The sequence below is a fragment of the Pinus tabuliformis genome, chromosome J (assembly GCF_031772625.1).
Source record: "Pinus tabuliformis cultivar Carrire ecotype Pingquan chromosome J, CPIR1, whole genome shotgun sequence".
Lineage (NCBI taxonomy): Eukaryota > Viridiplantae > Streptophyta > Pinopsida > Pinales > Pinaceae > Pinus > Pinus tabuliformis.
This window is the reverse complement of record NC_142295.1, coordinates 1337092173-1337111441: the sequence shown is the minus strand read 5'-3', so window position 1 is coordinate 1337111441 and position 19269 is coordinate 1337092173.

Sequence of the window (19269 nt, the reverse complement as noted above, 5' to 3'; positions counted from 1 at the left end):
CAAATGGCTTCGTGAATCCATTCATACTCCTCCTTGTGTGGTCTTGTAAGTTCTTCAGTCCAAACTTCGTGTGTTGTTCTCTTCACTAACATTGCTACATCCATGGCCTTCTGTGGAGGTTCCTCAGTTCTTATACCATTCTGCAGCCTCGTACTCGTCTTCGTGGCCAGGTTCTTGCATCGTGCCATATAGACCAACCTAACCACTGGGACGCGCAGGTCCACTTTTTTACGTTGTATCCAATGTCCCCTATTCATGACTTCGCATACGTTGGTGAACACTTCCCTCCACACACCTGGTAGTGTGATCCTTTTCTTCTGCCAATGCACTATGTTTGGGCCTGATATTGTAAAACTTCTGCGCACTATAACAGTCTGTTCGGTATACGTTGGTACCCATCAACATAGGTGGGTGTGCAAACTGCTTCGTCCTGGCTACCTGGGTCGCGTTCATCGCTGGTGACTTCCAAATTGTAAGCACATCCATCTACTACATTCGTGCCAATTTCCAACATTATGTCAGTGTGTATTCCACCATCGCATGGGTGTCGCGCGCAATGCCCATTCTAGTGTACTGTACCGCTATTGTTCTGGCACTGCCCTTTCAACTTTGTCTAAAATTCATCCACGCCTGTCTAGCCCTCATATGTTGGCAATTCCCTTGCTTCGGTCATCATGCACCGCAGTGATCTAATCATCAAGTTGCAATTTAACGTTGGTACCTCGTGTAACTGGTTCTGCCAGCATTCTACTTCCTCATCTGAATCCAAAGTGCAGGATATGTCCCATTCCCATGAGATTCTTGCATCTACGGTCGAGTTCACCTGATCCTCATCATGCGCAGTTATCTGGTAAATACAATGCAGCTCATCGTCACTCTTACCGTTGCGCACTGGCTCAGTGTAGCGCGCTCCTTCAAATGGGTCTAATGGGACTACCACGCGTAGTGATTTTTTTTAGAATATCATTTTCCTCTTCTTTAGATTGATGACTCCATTCGTATCCGTCACCCAGTCGATTCCAGACAACATGGGATAAGGATTGTTGTCATCGACAATTTCTATCACTTCAAAGTACGTCTATGTGCTCGCACCTTCAATATCAACTGTCACTCCTTGTAATTGTCGAGCTATGAAAAAGGTATGAATTTTCCATTTATTTCATCATCCTTTCCTTTAATTATATCCCCTTTATGTTCTAAAGATATTTATATATCAAAGGATTATAGTAAAATTATTGTCTTTTCTCATGTGGGAAAAAGATGAAATCGGAAAACTATCATTCCCTACCCAAGAGAAGGAAAAAGACAAAGTGGAGTAACTATTGTTCCTTCACCAGGAAGCAACGTACAGGTAGCAAGCCAGGGATGGAGCACACAGTTATGGATAAGGATATAGAAGATCACAGCATCAGTGCAAAAGACAAAGAGCTAACTGAAGATGGAAGATTGAGCGGATCTCTCAGGATCTCTTGATCCTGAGGGATCACTGTTACTATTCTATCCGATGTTACTATTTTATCCGCCTAGCCATTATAAAAGGGATAGCGATTGTAAAGAATGGGAGATTATTCAGAAATTGCTTTTGTATTTTTACTTTGATCATCGACTCTCGTTGTTGAAACAGAGTACGAACTGGTTGTAACCATTGTGCATATGATTAATATATAATACAGTTGTTGTTCCTTCTTTCATACTGAAGTAATCCAATGGTGTTCACTAGCGACTAAGGGCCCGACCCTTGTGGATTCACTTGCTGTTCTTGTATCATCCCTTTACCATTTCTATCGTGTGATGGTTTGGTTTCATTTCTATCTTTTGTAGTCACATCGCTTTACTGTCTCGTATTTCCCTACTTAATGAATTGATTTGTTTTAAATGTTGTAATTGAATTGCGTTGTTGTTCATTTCCCTGATAACAAGAAATGTTCTGTAAAATTTCCTGCATATTTGAATTTTTTGCTGCATGACACTGCTCAAAGCATAAAGAAATCCTGGCATATAGATATGGTTGTAAGTCATCATTGTCTAATTCGGTTGATAGTAAGCTACAATCTTGTCTAGCAGCAAACCAGTTGGGAAGAATTAGTGTTTGCTATAGATGGGGGGTTAGCCTTACCTGCCCCAAAAAGAAAAAGGACCACCAGCACAGTAAACAAAACACAAAAACATAGAGACTCTTCCAGATTGAGAACAAGCATGGGAACAACTGAAAACCTCTAGGGTAGCAGCAGCCAACCCTTAGAATTATCTAGCCCTAAAAATGAGCAACCCTTATAGCTAGAAGGAAGAGACAACCAAGAATCAGAACTTGAGGAAGAAACAGAGCATACTAGTGAAGAAGAGAGGGATGAAGCAGAACTTCCCCTAACTCCCAGCACAAGTCCACCACAAGACCCATTATATGAGGTGGAATTGGCCCAGATTTTGGCCAATATGAGTGAATATATTCAGCCCGAAAGTCCGCTCAACCTCAATGTTGAAGTAGAACAATTAGAAGAAAACTCTGCCCATAATAGGAGTATATTAGAAGAAATAGTTGGTGAAGTAGAAACAGGGGCAGAAACCACTCAAGAAAAGGCAGACCAAACTAGGGTTACCTCTCTAGAAGAACCTAGTCAGGTCGATGTAAACATAGAAGATGTGGGCCAAACAGAGGAAATGGAAACTAGTCAGGGCAAAGACACAGCCCTTGGAGAACAAAACCCAACTGAGCAACCAAGCTCAGTAAGAGCAGAAGCGATTAGTGAAATAGTTGTTCCTCCCAAGAAGAAGAAAAGAGAAATTAAGAGGTTGCGAAAGGAATAGCAGAAGCTGCAGAGCTTAGTGAAAAGACTTAGACAAAAGATAAGAATATTAAAAAGGAGAAAAATTGCAAGTAGAACCCCGAAAATGGTGAATGTAGCCATTCAAACCAAATTCCATGATACAAGGGCTATGGAGACTCAAACCAAGCCCATACTCATTCAAAACGATAAGGAACATCATGAAACCGTTATAGAATCGGTTGCCCAAACAAAGACAACACATTTCTGCAATACAACTGTTCAAACGGAGGCAATATCCTCCAACAGTGCGGACACCCAGACATATATCCAAGCCAAAGTTGTTTTGATAAGCAGTGATCTTGGTATAACAAATCTTCAAGAGAAGCTGGCATAGGCTTAGTTGACTATAGAAAGGCTGGAGGAAGAAACTATACCCCAACAAAGGTACCAGGAATTAGAGAGGCAATTGTGGAATATCAACACGTCGGAAAATGAGGCCTTCGAGAAATGTCAGAGGGCAGAAGAAAGAACTAAAAAGATAAAGAGCAGACTGGAAGCAGTCATGTGTCAGATGGATACTCTCTGTTCCCTTTACATAGATGTTTTAGCATGCAGGTCCTCTGCCAAGAATATGCTTTATTTTTTTTAGAAAGGTATTTATAGTTAAAAATTGAGGCTGTTAGGGCAGGGAAACCCATAGAATTAAAAACTGTTGAGAATTTCATAAACTGCTGTAAACACCATGGAGTGAAAGTTCAACACTTACTCTGTGAGTTTTATTTGCATAATTTTATAATGGAAGAAGAAATGGAGAAGAACCCCAGCCCTTGTGTGGGTGATGTACGGTTTCAAGCGTTCATTTCATTTGCTGTTAACCAGTTGAAGTGGTTCAAAGCCCATAACACTTCCCAGAGGCAAGAAAATGGGTTGGACCTTTGGGTCAGGGGTGAATTGAAAAACCCATTACAACTGTTAACCAAACATAATATTCTAATGCAAAAGGAAGGAGTAATCCAGACCTTGGGACCCATCTACAAAGGAATTGTCTAGGAATGGGTAAAGTATTTCCTCTCTATCAAAGACAATTACTTGGCAGCAGCTAAATTTAGATGGAAAACTTCCAATCGTAATGTATAGGACAGAGAAACATTTAACTATAAAAACTTTAAATTAGTTGCAGATCTCTTGGTTACTTATAGCAACCTCATCTTGTGGGAAGGGCCATATTGGCTAGGCTGTCGATTTTGTAGTCCTATTGTCTAGTATCCCGCAAAAGGGTATAAAGCTATATATGAATTATCTGCAAGACAGATAGGGCACATCTTTAAAATTTTGGCTAAAAATCATGGTTTTAGACCACCTCATGACATCTGTTCTCGAGCCTATTCTTTGACTGCTTTGCACATGAACTACATGGTTTTCACGAGGGCATGAAAAAGGGTAAGCAGGGGAGTGTGTCGAGCTATGAAAAAGGTATGAATTTTCCATTTATTTCATCATCCTTTCCTTTTATTATATCCCCTTTATGTTCTAAAGATATTCATATATCAAAGAATTATAGTAAAAACTAGGGAACTATTTATTATTACAATTTAGCTAATTATTGTCTTTTCTCATGTAGGAAAAAGATGAAATGGGAAAAATACCATTCCCTACCTGAGAGAAGGAAAAAGACAAAGTGAAGTAACTGTTGTTCCTTCACCAAGAAGCAGCGTACAGGAAACAAGCCCAGGATGGAGCGTGCAGTTATGGATAAGGACAAAGAAGATCGCAACATTAGCGCAAAAGACAAGGACTAACTGAAGATGGAAGATTAAGCAGATCTCTCAGGATCTCTTGATCCTAAGGGACCGCCATTACTATTCTATCCACTGTTACTATTTTTTCCACCTGGCCATTATAAAAGGGACAACAATTGTAAAGAATGGGAGATTATTCAGAAATTACTTTTGTATTTTTACTTTGATCATCGACTCTCGTTGTTGAAATAGAGTACAAACTGGCTGTAACCATTTTGCATATGATTAATATATAATACAATTGTTGTTCCTTCTTTCATATTGAAGTAATCCGAAGGTGTTCACTAGCGGCTAAGGGCCCAGTCCTGGTGGATTCACTTGCTGTTCTTATATCATCCCTTTACGATTTCTCCTGTGTGATGGTTTGGTTTCATTTCTATCTTTTGTAGTCACATTGCCTTACTATTTCGTATTTCTAGACTTAATGAATTGATCTGTTTTATATGATGTAATTGAATTGCATTGTTGTTCATTTCCCTCATGACAAGATCACTGCTTTTTGCAAGTATATTGTTGTGTTGTCCATTTTACTTACAGAGCTTCGTTGTTCATTTTAGTAACTTAGCTTTGTTGTTCATTGCAGTTACATAAGTTTTACTGTTCATTTCTATTATATAGCGTTTCTACTTGTTTACTTTCTGCAATCATTTAGGTTTGCCTTCTAGCATTCTTACAGTTAGCATAATTATTTCATTTTGATCAGTGGCAGTAGCATTATTGATTTAATTCATTGCCATTTCCAATTGGTTATTTAATGTGGTGTGTGTGAGATCAACAACTGTAAAGAATATTGGCTATTATTGTCAAAGCTCTGAGATTGAGGATCTTATTTATGCTTGATTTAGTTTACATCACTTAAACAAGGAATGAGTTATTGCTATTGTATCCTTGACTGATAATTGTTGTTACTTTGTCGAATAAATGATTTAGTTTCAGAGCATTGAGTTTCTTTAATTGCAAGTGAGTTTTATTTAAAGTATTTGTTTACTATTGTATTTTAAAGCACTGTACTGCAATTTAGAAACATTACTCTTGATTAAATAGCCGCCACAAACTATGTACACTCTTGAAATAGAAAATCTTGCTCGGATTGATAACTAATGTGAAGATAATTAGGAGTTAAAGGGACACATTTTATACGTCAATAGTAATCTTCCCATGGGCATGATCTTTTGTTGGTTCGCCATTCATAATTGAATAGGGGACCACTACAATGCGGGCCTGCCCATGTGCTCCTAGGTTTGCTTAGGTAACACATTTGCATCTGACCCCAGGTCCAAGATAACCTGATCCATTTTGTATTCACCAATCTGTGCTGCCAATCTCATCTCTCTCCCAGTGCACAATGTATGCTTTCCCAATTTCCGGACTACGCAAGACGGTCCTAACCCCACGCACTTAGTGATCAACTCTTGCAGTCCTTTAATTGCCTTGTTGTCTCACAACTGCTTCATACAGGTCTACAGAAAGGTAGTAAGCATGGAAGGATCCATTCCTGGCTCTAGCTGATCCTTACTACTTGAAGTAGAGGCTTCTCTGAAGCTCTTCTTAGCTTCCATAAATGTATCCATTGTGCATTCCAAGTCAAACTCAGGTTCCTTTGCAGGAGCCTTGCGAACCCATGTATCTTCCTTAGCTTGTTTTCCCTTATCTTGCCCAATGGTCGCGCCACTTCTAAGCATCATGTTCACGTTGGGATATTCATCGTGGGGTTCAGATTTCATCATCTAGATGTTCTGAGTTTGAGGAGGCTGGAGTACTCCCTTTTCACGTATCTGTGTGATCAACGTAGGACAATCTATCATTTCATGATCAAACTGCTCGCAATATGAACAAGACATTCTCATCAAGCTAGTACAATCACGTGTATAGTGTCTTGGTCCTCTGCAATTGTAGCAAATCAACTGTCCGCAGCCCCTTCCTGGTCCCATTCCTCCTCGTCCTCAACCTCGGCCCTGAAATCCAGTGCGCACCATTCCTACAGCTAGATCGAGGCCTCGCATTTCTGTTTGCATCCTATATGCTGGAGTCCGGTCCATCATCAGCTCATAGCTGTGACATGTGCGCTCATCGTGTCCCACTAAACTGCAGAACTTACAAACAATTGTTGTGGGGCCTATGTATACTTCTGCAATAGATGACAATTGTCTGTTGTGTGTTTCCCTCCTATTTGATAGATTGCACACCATAACATTGGTGTCGCGCTTGGCCCTCCCTGGGCTTATGGTCTCAGTGGCATTGGCCCTCCTCCTGCCAAATAGTTCATGAATACGAGACAATGATCCTTATTGTGACCCTGACCTTTACATTTTATACACCACATTTCTTTGCACGCCTTTGGTCATGGTGCCCTATCATGCTTCAGAATCTGCATCTCCTATAGTTGCGCATGGATTTATTGAACTCAAAACCCAGGATCTTGTATTCTAGTCTCATGCAACCTCATCGCCATCTACAACACTTCAGCCTAGGTTGAAAGCTTCTGTTGTGACAACGCCGTCCTTAGGTGCGGTGTCAGGGATGCCACAAACCATGCATGGTGTTGCGCATCTATGAGCATCATATTGGCCTCGTGAAACGCACCCTTCAGTCGCTGATCCAGATCCCAGGGGGTCTCGCCCGGGAGCATCGTGATTTCTTTGAATCCAATGATTGACTGCATCTCAGATTTCGGTCAGCTGAATTCCCTGTTCGATGCATTCTGGATCTCTGTTATCCCTATGTTTTGGTGATTGCTAGAGTGCTTGATATACCACGTCAATGCATGATCCTATAACGTGCTCACCAATGTAGCCTTCTTGATGTTATCATCCGTAACCTCTTGTGCTTCCCATACTGCCCTTACCATGAACCAAAACTGATCTGGGTCCTCATTTCCTACTCCTCGGAACATGGGTAGCTTGATCGCATTTTCCATGCTGAACTATGGGGTTCGCGGAGGTGGAGAGGGGGAAGATGGAGGTGAGGAAGGTGAAGTGGGTGATGGTGTGGATGGGGGTGGTAACTGTGGAATTTGTTGCTTTATCAATCAGACCGCACTCCTCGGGGAGAACCGAGCGAGATCCTCCTCACTCTCTCGTGAAGGTGAAATCAGGGGACTATTCTCTAATCCCTCGCTACCTTTGTAGATATTTCCACTCCTTGTTGTCCCAAGCATTAATGTATTCTCATAACCGTTTTTTCACATAACAACATCTTAATCCAAGGTTTTAAAGATTAAATTTACTTACCTCGTGGGGCTTTGAGAAACCATCGCTCTGCTTCACTGTAACTTACAGTTCTGTCTATCACAAACTCAGTGATGAATCCCCCAATTATTTAGTCGAGCCAGTGGTCCACAACTCTCGCAATATTGTGCTTTGATGCCTCTAACCTGCGCACCAACTTTGGAGTCCACACTATCAGTTTGTCGAACTTATATCTTCCCTAGCTGTCAGCTAATCTCGCGATCCAATCATACAACTCTGTTGGAAAGGATGTAAAGAAGATCTCATGGATTTCTGTATATACGTAGCGATCCAACCACCTTTTCTCAGACAGCTTCAGGGTTTGGTTTTCCTGTGTTGCGAACTCATGAATCTTCTGATCTAACCACTCTTCAATTTCCTTCTTCATTAGGTTCCAGTGTTCTGACATTAGACATCCCTTAGGCAGATCCCGGTCCTGGCAACAAAACCATTTGTTGTCTACTTGGGGCTTGACCCAGGTTCAGCAGTGAGTTTAGCTAAGAAAATCCCAGTACTACTAGCCCTTTTAGGAATAGTCCACAGAGTGCAAACTGAGGTCTTACCCAAGTTAGTATGGGAGGGTGTTGGAACTAGGTTTGCACACCCTAGGGATATCTTGATGAGGGAGATCATTGCCCGATCCAGCCGTCACGCTCTCTGGATTATGTGTACTTAGTAATTTCTGGTGTTGTGCCAACTTATCCATAGTGCGATCTAAGTTGATTACCCAATTCTTCCTTAGTTAAGGTTTGTTAATTAATTATTCATATGATCTTTATTCATAGACATTCATATAAGTGAGTGCAATCATAAACTGTAACGAGATGCATAAACATATAACAGAAGCATAAACATATAGATCTATGAACAGAGGCACAATATTTTAGAATCAACTTAGCTTTTATTACTCTTCTATTTCGTTACAATCCCAACCCTGCCCTGCACACTCAGTTGTAGCGGTCCACGCACACAGCTGTGGACTCTACGAGGGATCTACACACCCAGCTGCAGAGCCTCTTCCTACTCTTACAACCCAAGACTCAAACTTACAGACTCAAAGTGAATATCGCATTCAAAAACCCATATTACTTCAAATCAACACAGACAAAATCTCCCCTCTACTCTTAGAGCCTCACTCTATTTATACATTCCCATGGTCTGTGGACCATGGGTAGGCTGACACACTCTATATTAAATTACAACATTTTAGGACGGACAACCCTTTGACTTGACTCATTACAATTTGTGCTCCGCGCACTTCATGGAGCCTTTACAATACCATTACCCAAAATTGTGGGCTTTAAGCCCCAAAACCATTATGCGGGGGATCTGCTAACCAACACCTCACCCAAACCAAAGTCAAAACAGGTCAATTCTTGAAGTCAAGGTAGTCAAAAAACCTCCCTGGAGCTTAGTCAATGCTGGTCAATGTAGTCAACAGAAATCTCTCCTCCTTTCCTTCGCACATGTGAGAGAGAAGAATACCCAGAAATGTGTACCCAATCACAAGAGGAGAGAGAGAGATGTGAGATGAGATGATGGTGAAAATGAGTTGAGGTCTCCTTATTTTATATGCAACATTGAGGATGAGTTGGGGGTTTGAATGACTGTTTTACTTGCTTGACGATCTTAATAATTTGTCCATAATATAAATAATTTCATATCTTTATTTGCACATGTCAGAATCAGATGATATTTAAATAAATACTACACCTCTCAGAGAGAGGAATCCACGAAAAATATCAGTTGTCATAAATAAGATTACCCATGTGGATTTTGGCCCTAGTTGCCAATTTTAACAATTTTTGTTGCCACTAATCCAATTTATTTGGATGTATCTACTTCCTTCCTATCTTTTGGTTCTTTCTTATGTTGAAGCACTTCCTCTTTAAATATCGTATAGTAAAAACCTTGATTTCCTTCCCACCATTTGGGCCTACAATTTTCTTTCGTTCTTTGTTGTTATGTAAATATTTGAGGATATTTCTAGTCATGTACCTTGTTTCATAGTATGCTCTACACTAGAAATAAATATTCTCATAGTCTAGATTTTGGATGTAAACATAGTTTGGAGCCATCGGATTAATCTCCATGGGGTAATTGTTATTGAAGTCCATCTCCACACAACTTCGGGCATGATTAGTCTTGAATTTTTTTGCAATTTCAGGATAATCGAAAGAAAACTTTCCTAATTCATTACCAATAGAGGGAAGTGATAGAAATTTTAAAAATCACAAGGTAAGGTTTAAAAGTCTTACCCAAATTGGAGCCGTAAATATTGATGCCATTACTGGATCAAAAATGGGAGTGAAGAGCTTCATGAAAAAATTGCACTACCACAAAACCATGGCCCAAATTCACAAATGGATTTCTTGTCCTTTATATTGTAAAAAATTAAAATGAAAATACATCATCCCAAAGTATAAATATTTAATTGATCTGTTAAAAGCAATTCCATATCTCAAAGATCCATTTGTGCAAATCATTTAGCAACGACAAAAACCCATTAAACCTGCAAACCAAACCGTGTTCCATTTTTTTTTACAAAATTGATAGCTTCGTCATCCATAGTAACATTAAGGGAAGGAATTTATTGAACCACCATAATACTAGAACCAAATTTCAACATGGAATTGTACAAAACTGAGGAAGAGCTTGGTAGCCTTGTAACAATACCTATAAAAGAAACTGTCCTTTTTGTTGAATCACTGAAACCCATCGTTACTAAAGATATTTCCAAAATGTTCATGCAAGCAAAGCATAAAATGGCCATCTAGGGTGAATCCCCAACCACCAAAATTGTTTGCAAAGCTCCATACATATCCTCTCTTTTTTTCTAGTTTTTGTTGAGTATATTATTATTATTATTATTCAAAGAAATAGAATTTCAATATTTAATTTAGTTAATAATAATTAATAGATAGAAGTTAAGGGTTTAACAATATCCACAAAATATTTTTAGTATAAATCAAGATAAAGGATTGAGATTTATCTCATAAATAATTATACCACCTTGTTTTTCAATTTAATTAAAAAATGTTATAAAATTAAATTAAAATAAAATAATATAAATATTTTGATTTTGAAATGAGTTACAGTTTTTTGGACATGACGTATTGATAAGTCATGGTATTAGCCCATGTTATTGTAAAATTCCTATTTAGAAGCTAGGAATCTCTATGGAAAATGAGAGTGAATCTTTGTGTTTAAGAATATTCTTACATGTGTTTTTAAATGAATATATATTTAACAAACATATAAGTTTTGTTATATTTAATAGTCATAATAAAATTATAATTTAATTAATTTTCATGATTTTTTTAGTCTTGGCAGTGTGAGATGTACCATGATATAAATGATTTGATGCTTATCATGGATTGATTCCTATTGTGATTTACTAGCCATTTATTTTATATGGCTATGCTAGTTAAACAAATGTATTTATCTCTTACTTTCTTAATATTATATCCATGTCCTTAACTAGCTCATAATGTTGTCAACAACTCTATTTTGGAATAAGGATTATATGATTTTAATTTTAATTATCAATAATTGTTACATGGATGGTAAGGATTTAACCTCCATAGAATATTCTTAGTAGTAGTCACAAATCAAAGATTGAGTTTCATCTCCAAAGTAATTATTCCCCTTTTCTCCTTTTAATTAAATTAATTGATAAAAAGATCTAATATGAATAAGTATAATATGAAATGAGTTATGTTTTTTGGGGCATCTGTGTTGGAATCGCAATTTTTTCTACACCAAAACCTACAGGTGTTAGTAAATTGATGCATAGCCAAATTTAATGGATCCTCAATGTTACAGATTCATTTGGGCACATAAACCCCAACTTACAAATCAGTACTATTAGGGCCCATCAAACCCTAAGTCAGTTGTTAGATGCCCTAAGGAAGTCAACCATCAGAATGCCTAGCTTCCCAAGAAGTTCCATCATTGAAACCATCTAGAAACTGCCTCTAAGAAGATCAGCGTAGGTAGGCCTTCATTAGGGTGCACCGTAGTGCAACCAATACACTGTCAATGTGAATTGCAGCGCACTTCATCCCTCTTTGGCCTACGCTGGGTTAATTTGAGCTAATTTCCATGAGGGTTTGAAAGATTCCTTATCCATTGAGTGCCTCTAGAAGTTTCTCAAGGCTATCCACTCCTTTGGGTTCGTATTTGGATGAGGAAGGGAGTTAAGGAACATCAATCCCTTTATCCATTCCTCCATGGAACTAAATTCTAAGTTTGGGAGGGCATTCATTATCACCATTTATGGCATAACTTCCTTCATTCACCTACAAGAAGACCACTCATCTAAGTGATCAGGGGCTAGAATTTATTGAATTATAAGGAGATGTTATTAGTATGAGACTTGAGTTGATTTCAAGTATTGTAATGATGTCAAAATGTCTTTCTTTTTATGACGAGAGGATGGGATTGAACTGGAGGAGTGATGTTGAATCAGGCAAATTGGGTTGTAACTCTTTCTTTTACTAATAAAGTGTTCAAAGCTTTTTCCATATGTCTATATTGTCCTTTGATGCTTTCATATGTTTATCATGTACTTGATTCCATGCTATGTTTAATCAATAGATCATTATCATATTCTTTGATGGGTTTTTGTTTTTGTTTGTGTGCAGGTACTTTCAAGTGGCTTAAGTATGGAAAGGAGCGACAAAATCAGTCAAGGGAGATAAGGAACAAGCGAAAGCTACATGTAGGTTTCTTTGTTCTCTTATTTGATCTATTGATTATAGGAAATGTAGAGAATAATTTGAACTGTTGTTCTAGACTTATCTACTAGTCTAGGGGTTTAAGCGTTTATCCGTAGAAACTAAAACTTTCCAAAACACTGAAGAGAAGTAACTTTCATTCATCTACTAGTCTCCCACCCAACATGACCGAGGTGTGTTTCAAACATGAGACCTTTCACTTTGATACCACTTGTTCGCATCATGATTGTCAGTACAACAAAACCCATAGGTGTTAATAAACAAACACATCACCAGAGTTAATGGATCCTTGAGAGATTGTTAGACAAATGTCATGAAACATGCATGGAATACTCACTTTCATAAGTCCACAAATGTGGTAATGATAAACAATAGTATTGACCCACATTATAATAAAACCAATTCCTAGATCAAGAATCTCAATGACATAATGGAGGTGAATATCAATGGTTTCAAATATTTTTACATGCTTTTTTAAATGTATATATGTTTAACTTATATCTTAATTCTTTTTATAATTAATAGTAATACTTTAAAATAATGTTATAATTTATTTAATTATTATGATTTTCTAGAGTGCTATTATAAAGTAAGATTTTTTATGCATATTATAAATTGATGTTGATTGGCATTTACCAAATATTTAAACTATATAGAGATACTTATTATATCTTTCCAGTGTAATATTTAATAAATTTATTTATTTTAAAATTACTTTAATAATAACTTCCAAATTTAACTTTCTATTTATATTAATTATTGTATTTAAAATATAAGAATATTATTTTCAAATTGGAAATACAATAAAATATAAAATATTATTTAATGTTTTTTTATTTTCATCCCTATTTATATTAATGATGATATTAAACTATATTAAAATTCTTTTTAGTTGTAGATGAATAAGATACTATAAAATATTATTTTAGTATTTTTTAATTTTGTCTTTATTTATATTAATCGTGATATTAAAATAAAGTAAATTCTTTTGAGATTGTAGATGTAATAAGCTATAAAATATTGCTTTAGTATTTTTTTATTTTTATAGTTATCTTTATTTTTATTTTTATCTTAGAGGAACATAGTAGTTCATCTAACGTGAAATTACTAGTAAAATTTTGGGGTCTACGACTTAACCTCCTCTCCATAAACCACACCGTGAAAAGAGGGTGAGACCATCTCTATTTATTTATTTTTAATTGAAAGTTTACACTTTATATTTTTGATAAAATTGCAATTTTATTTCATTATGCATATTTAGAATAAGAAAATTGTATTCTCTTTTAAATATGGAGGAATTCAATTTTTATATACTAAAGGATAACAATATAATGAAAAAGGAAATATTTTTTTATGAAGAATGGAGTTTATACACTAACCTATGGTTTTTTCCTTATGCAAACTGGTGATATGTGCCACCATAGGTAAGGATATTATGGTATACAATGGATTTCGTGCATGGCTTGTAGATGTCGTTCCCATCTCTTTCATGGATGAAGGTTGATGTCTGCTTCGGGCTTGGAATTTTGAGGTTAGGTTGTCCCCTTGCAGTCAAATGTCCTCATCTTTTGCAAACATACATAGGTTCAGACCCTCATACTTTATCTCACTTGGAGTCACAACAGGCATTGAAAAAATATAGGAGCCTCACGGTGGGTATTCCCTAATGGGTCAGAGCCTATTTTTTTACTTTTGTTTATCATGTGTTTATGCATATGCCTTATGCCATTAGTTTTTGGGTCTCTAGAAACCATATAATATGCACATAAATGAAACATTTTCTCTCAATGTAATCCCCTTTACTCCCCCAACTATGGTCTGGACAAAAGATAACCAAAACTAAACAAATAAAATTTTCATATCTTTATAAAAAATATCAGCGAGAATTTTTCCTATCTTGGTTTAGGGATTTAGAATTGGTGGAAAATTTGAAACAACAAATCAAAAATATTTTGGGCATATCTGTAAGTTATCAATTCTTGTTATTCAAAGGTAAAATATTGTAGGAATCTAGCAAGACAAGGGACTACGACATTTCAAGGAACTCTACCATTATTTTTAATTTGAGGTTGTGTGGAGGAGCTCTGGACACTAGAAACGCTAGTTGATATGCCTCTTTAAGGATGTAGTGAAAGGTAGGACTATCAAAATAACATATTAGCTCCAATAAAACATAAATCCTTACATAGTAGATCAAATGGATTGAGGACCAGCTATGGAGGTAAACCTCCTAAATGTAATTTCACTCTTTTTTTCACTTCAATCAAAGTCTATAATATGCATATTTAATTCACCTTGACATATATATAATGTTTTACATTAGTGGGTATTAAAATATTAGATCCCCAACTGTGACATATAATTATGTTCCAAAGGTTTCTTTAGTGTCCAATTTGATACTCAACAATATTTGGAGAATGCTCTCAATGATGGGCCTTAGTTTCTAAGATGATCTGAGCTCCTTATCACCCCAAATTTCCCTTATTTTGATACCACAAATATGGTGGTCTCAACTATGCCATTTTAAGTGAGATTCCCAAATATCTCCCTACCCATCTAGCACCACAAAGTCTTAGAGGAAATTAGAGACATCCTTGGAAAATTCAAAAAAATGGACCATGAAAGAATAGAAAAAGGTATTTTCACGTTTTTCATAATATATGTGAAGATACACCTCAACAAAGGTATTCTTAATCGTATTCAACTAAAGCACAATTTTTTTTAGTGGAGCTAAGTACTAGATTATGAGAATATGACATTCAAATGTAGAATACGATTTCAAATATGACATTTACAGAATGCATTCCCTAACGTTAAAAGGAATCCAAACAAGAAAAAGGGGCAAGCCCATAATCCAAAATTATGGTAGTCCTCTGATCCTCACCTCTTAGAAGTGGATGAGGAATAAATCATGAAGAACCAACAAAGCCAAGTTGAAATGGTTGCATAGGCTCAACATGGTCTAGCTCTCTACATGCAAAATGAAAACAAAACATAGGAAACCCATGCAATAGAATAGTAGGAAAATGAGACTCTTATATACAACAGGAAGGGGGATACAAAGAGATCACATGATTTTGAGAGCGTATACTTAGAGTATGGATATAATATAAAGTATATATATAGTATAAACAAAATTGTGATTTTTTTGTATTTAATATATAATTATATATATGAGCTTCTGTGGGGAAACTTAATTGTTTTTGGGCATGGAAATTAAGCATTATGTGCAAGGACGTTCGAGATTCAAATCCCCCATATTCACCTATTCCTACAAAAGGGGGATATGTATGTACCTAGGGTTATAGTGGTATCAATTGAAATCGACATGATTTTGAGAGCTTATACTTAGAGTATGGATATAATATATATATATATATATATATATATATATATATATATATATATATATATATATATATATATATATATATAATATAAAAAAATGTGATTTTTTCTGTATTTAATATATAATTATATATATTAGCTTCCGTGGGGAAACTTAATTCATTATGGGCATGGAAATTAAGCATTATGTGCAAGGAGGTTCGAGATTCAAATCCCATAGATTCACCTATGCCTACAAAAGGGGCATATGTATGTACCTAGGGTTATAGTGGTATCAATTTAAATCGACCTTGTGTCACGTAAGTATGATACCAACCCAATTGCATGGGGTCTTCACTCAATGAACCTTTGCCATATCACATGTGTTTATGGCATACTAAACAATACCTTTAATTTGACTACATATTGGAAAATACCTCTAAAAATCGTATTATTTCACCCCCTACCAATACAAAACCAATACACCTTCCCAAATTAAAACAACCATAATTTCACTAGATATTATAGGTATACAATTTTTAATTAACATTTTTTATACCCTTTATATTTTTTCATTAACTTTGAGCTCCATTTTTTATACCTTCAATTATAAAAACCTTTTACCATCTTATATGCTCAATATAGTATGTCATTTTCCCTCAATATATATCCCCAATATCAACACATGTGGTATGGTATTTCTCCCCAATTGAAGGTACCATGGCCAATTTGTTCTCTACTCTCTCTCTCACACACACATAATGGTAGCTAGCAAGTTTAATTCCCCCTCCACCTTGGTTCTTTTTTCCTGAGACATGTTAGCCTATATGGAAAATATTTTAATAAGTAAGAAATCATGACCAGGTCTCAGTACTTCTTAGAATAGTCCTTCAAAGTGTTGTATCAACAACGCTTAACATTTTAAACATATACGCTTAATTTATATCACATGTTGAAAGGCATCCAAATTCGAGAACTAGATTGCACCCCTAAATATTTAATGTCTTTTAATTCATGACTTATATTTGTTAAGGCCACACCAAATTTAGATGATAAATATTATGTTTATGTATATGTTTCAAATAAATTTGAATATTTGAGATCTAATAAGTATCATCTATAATATAAATAGTATGACTATTAAGATTACTTCAATAATTACATGAGGAACCAAGTAAATAATAATAAACTACATAAAGATGAGGAATTTGAATAATAAGAAAATAATAAGATGATTATATTAAAATACTAAATAAATTACAAAGTTTTCTTTCCAAGATATCTTCATCCTATTTTCTTATACGCTCACATGCTTAACTTTCCCATCTTTCCATCTTTCCATATTTGTTAGAAGAGAGAAAAAATTGAAAACAATGAGTCTTCAAACATTTAACTTTAAATATTATATAGTGATCATTCCCTATCTCTTTTCATCCCTATTTTAATAGTGGTCCTATGAAGAATCAACAAAGGAACAACTTATGAAACTAATGAAAGGTATCCAACATAATGAATACTTGTAAAAACTAAATTACTTCCCAATGAGATATCTAGCACCTAAGCATATACTTTATGTCACTGATGATTATCTTAGCATTTAGTTTGGATTTTACTAGTATGAAGTTTAAGTTTCTTATACCTTGAAGATTATCAATAACAAAAGAGGAGAATGTAGAAAAAGCAAGATAAAGTTGGACTTATATGACCTTTTAGTTTAGATTTTCATCATCTGGGCCTTAGTAATTGAAGGTGTTAGAAACCATGTGACTTAATGGTTATCATTCGAGTTCTATTTATTTATTATTTGGATATTTGTTGAGTGTTTTGTTTTAATTATTATTTTTATGATTGTAAACTTTGATCACCTAATTGAATGTTTTTTGTTTTATATTTTATTTTTTGTAAATTAAAATTATTTATATTATTAGAAATATACAAGTTTTATATAACTGAAATGGTCTGTAGCAACTTGATCACAAGAGAACTCCCTTATGGCTCCAGGTGAAGTTGGGTTTTTCTATAACTTAATTGAATAGTTATTCAATACCTTACTATTAAACCCTTTTACTCAAAACAACTATTTACCAAAAATTCTATCTCTTTGGTCTTTCAAAATAGTTAAAAAAAACCTTATATAACCTTTATCCACTATACAAACATTGAAATCAATAAAAAAAAATAAAAAAAATTAATTTATTCATTATACAAATACAATAATTAATTTATAATAGTGAAATTATCATAGAAAAATATCTCGTCAAACTTTATTAACTTTACCAACACCAACATCCATACAATTAATGATGAAACAGATACAAGAAATAACTATGAACACAAAATCAACATGGACAACAAAGGTGCTCGCCCTCTGTCCTCCACATGCCTTTACCATGTAATCACTGCCTGTGTCCTCGAGTTAAAAGGCATGAGGAGATTAATCACCTTTGTCAGCAAATTTGTCAACAATCAAAGATAATTCTCTTCTTACCTGAAGAAGTGTAGAGGCATCCATCGAAGATTAACCATCTAGAAGACAAGCTTGACTCGACTCATGACCAAATTCCTGACATGTAGTTCCATGAAACTCTTTAGGAAAATTAAAGCACAACCAATAGTTCCCTTGATGGCCCCTCTTAAAGACGTTCCTTGAACCTCCTCCGTAAGATAGTTTTTTTTCGATATAACTGAATTTTGTTTTGCGGTCAGTTTTGTCGAGCCTACAATAGCAGTAGTATTGTATTAGGTATGCAGTAGTATTGTATTAGGTATGATAAAAGTAGTATAATCTATGTAAATTTTGAAAATCCTGTCATAATCTGCTATAAAACTCCAACATTGTGGAATCAAATGTAAAACTTCCTGATTATTTGATTGCATCCGAGAGCAGAATTAATAGTGAACTTTCTCATTATTGTAAAAAAAAAAAAAAAAAAACATAGGATACAAATTGAAATCCAAAATTATAGTTTTTTTATTTCATATTTGTTTAGTTTTTAAATTTATATGGTGAAATCTTTGATATATGAAATTTCTCATTGTAATTTTGATTTATCATTCTGATTAAAATTCAATATTGTACTTTGAATATAAACCATGCAACATAGAACTCAGTGGGTATTCGAATCAATGCTGTGTACAAATGTATTTAAAAATGTGATGAAAAAAATATGTTAGAATTAACACTTACAATAGTATATTTAGTTTGGGCGTTAGAGGTTGTTGAGAAATTCTCTCAATAACAATTTAATAATTTAGAATATGTTGGATCTCATATACAATGTATTAGTGTGACATATTTTGGTTTTGAAATAGAATATACAAATCATTTTTGTGTGCTATGCAATTATTTTTGCTTTCATGGTATCAGAGCTCATATGGTCTTGATTCCTTCAAGGGAGGGCTCATGAATATG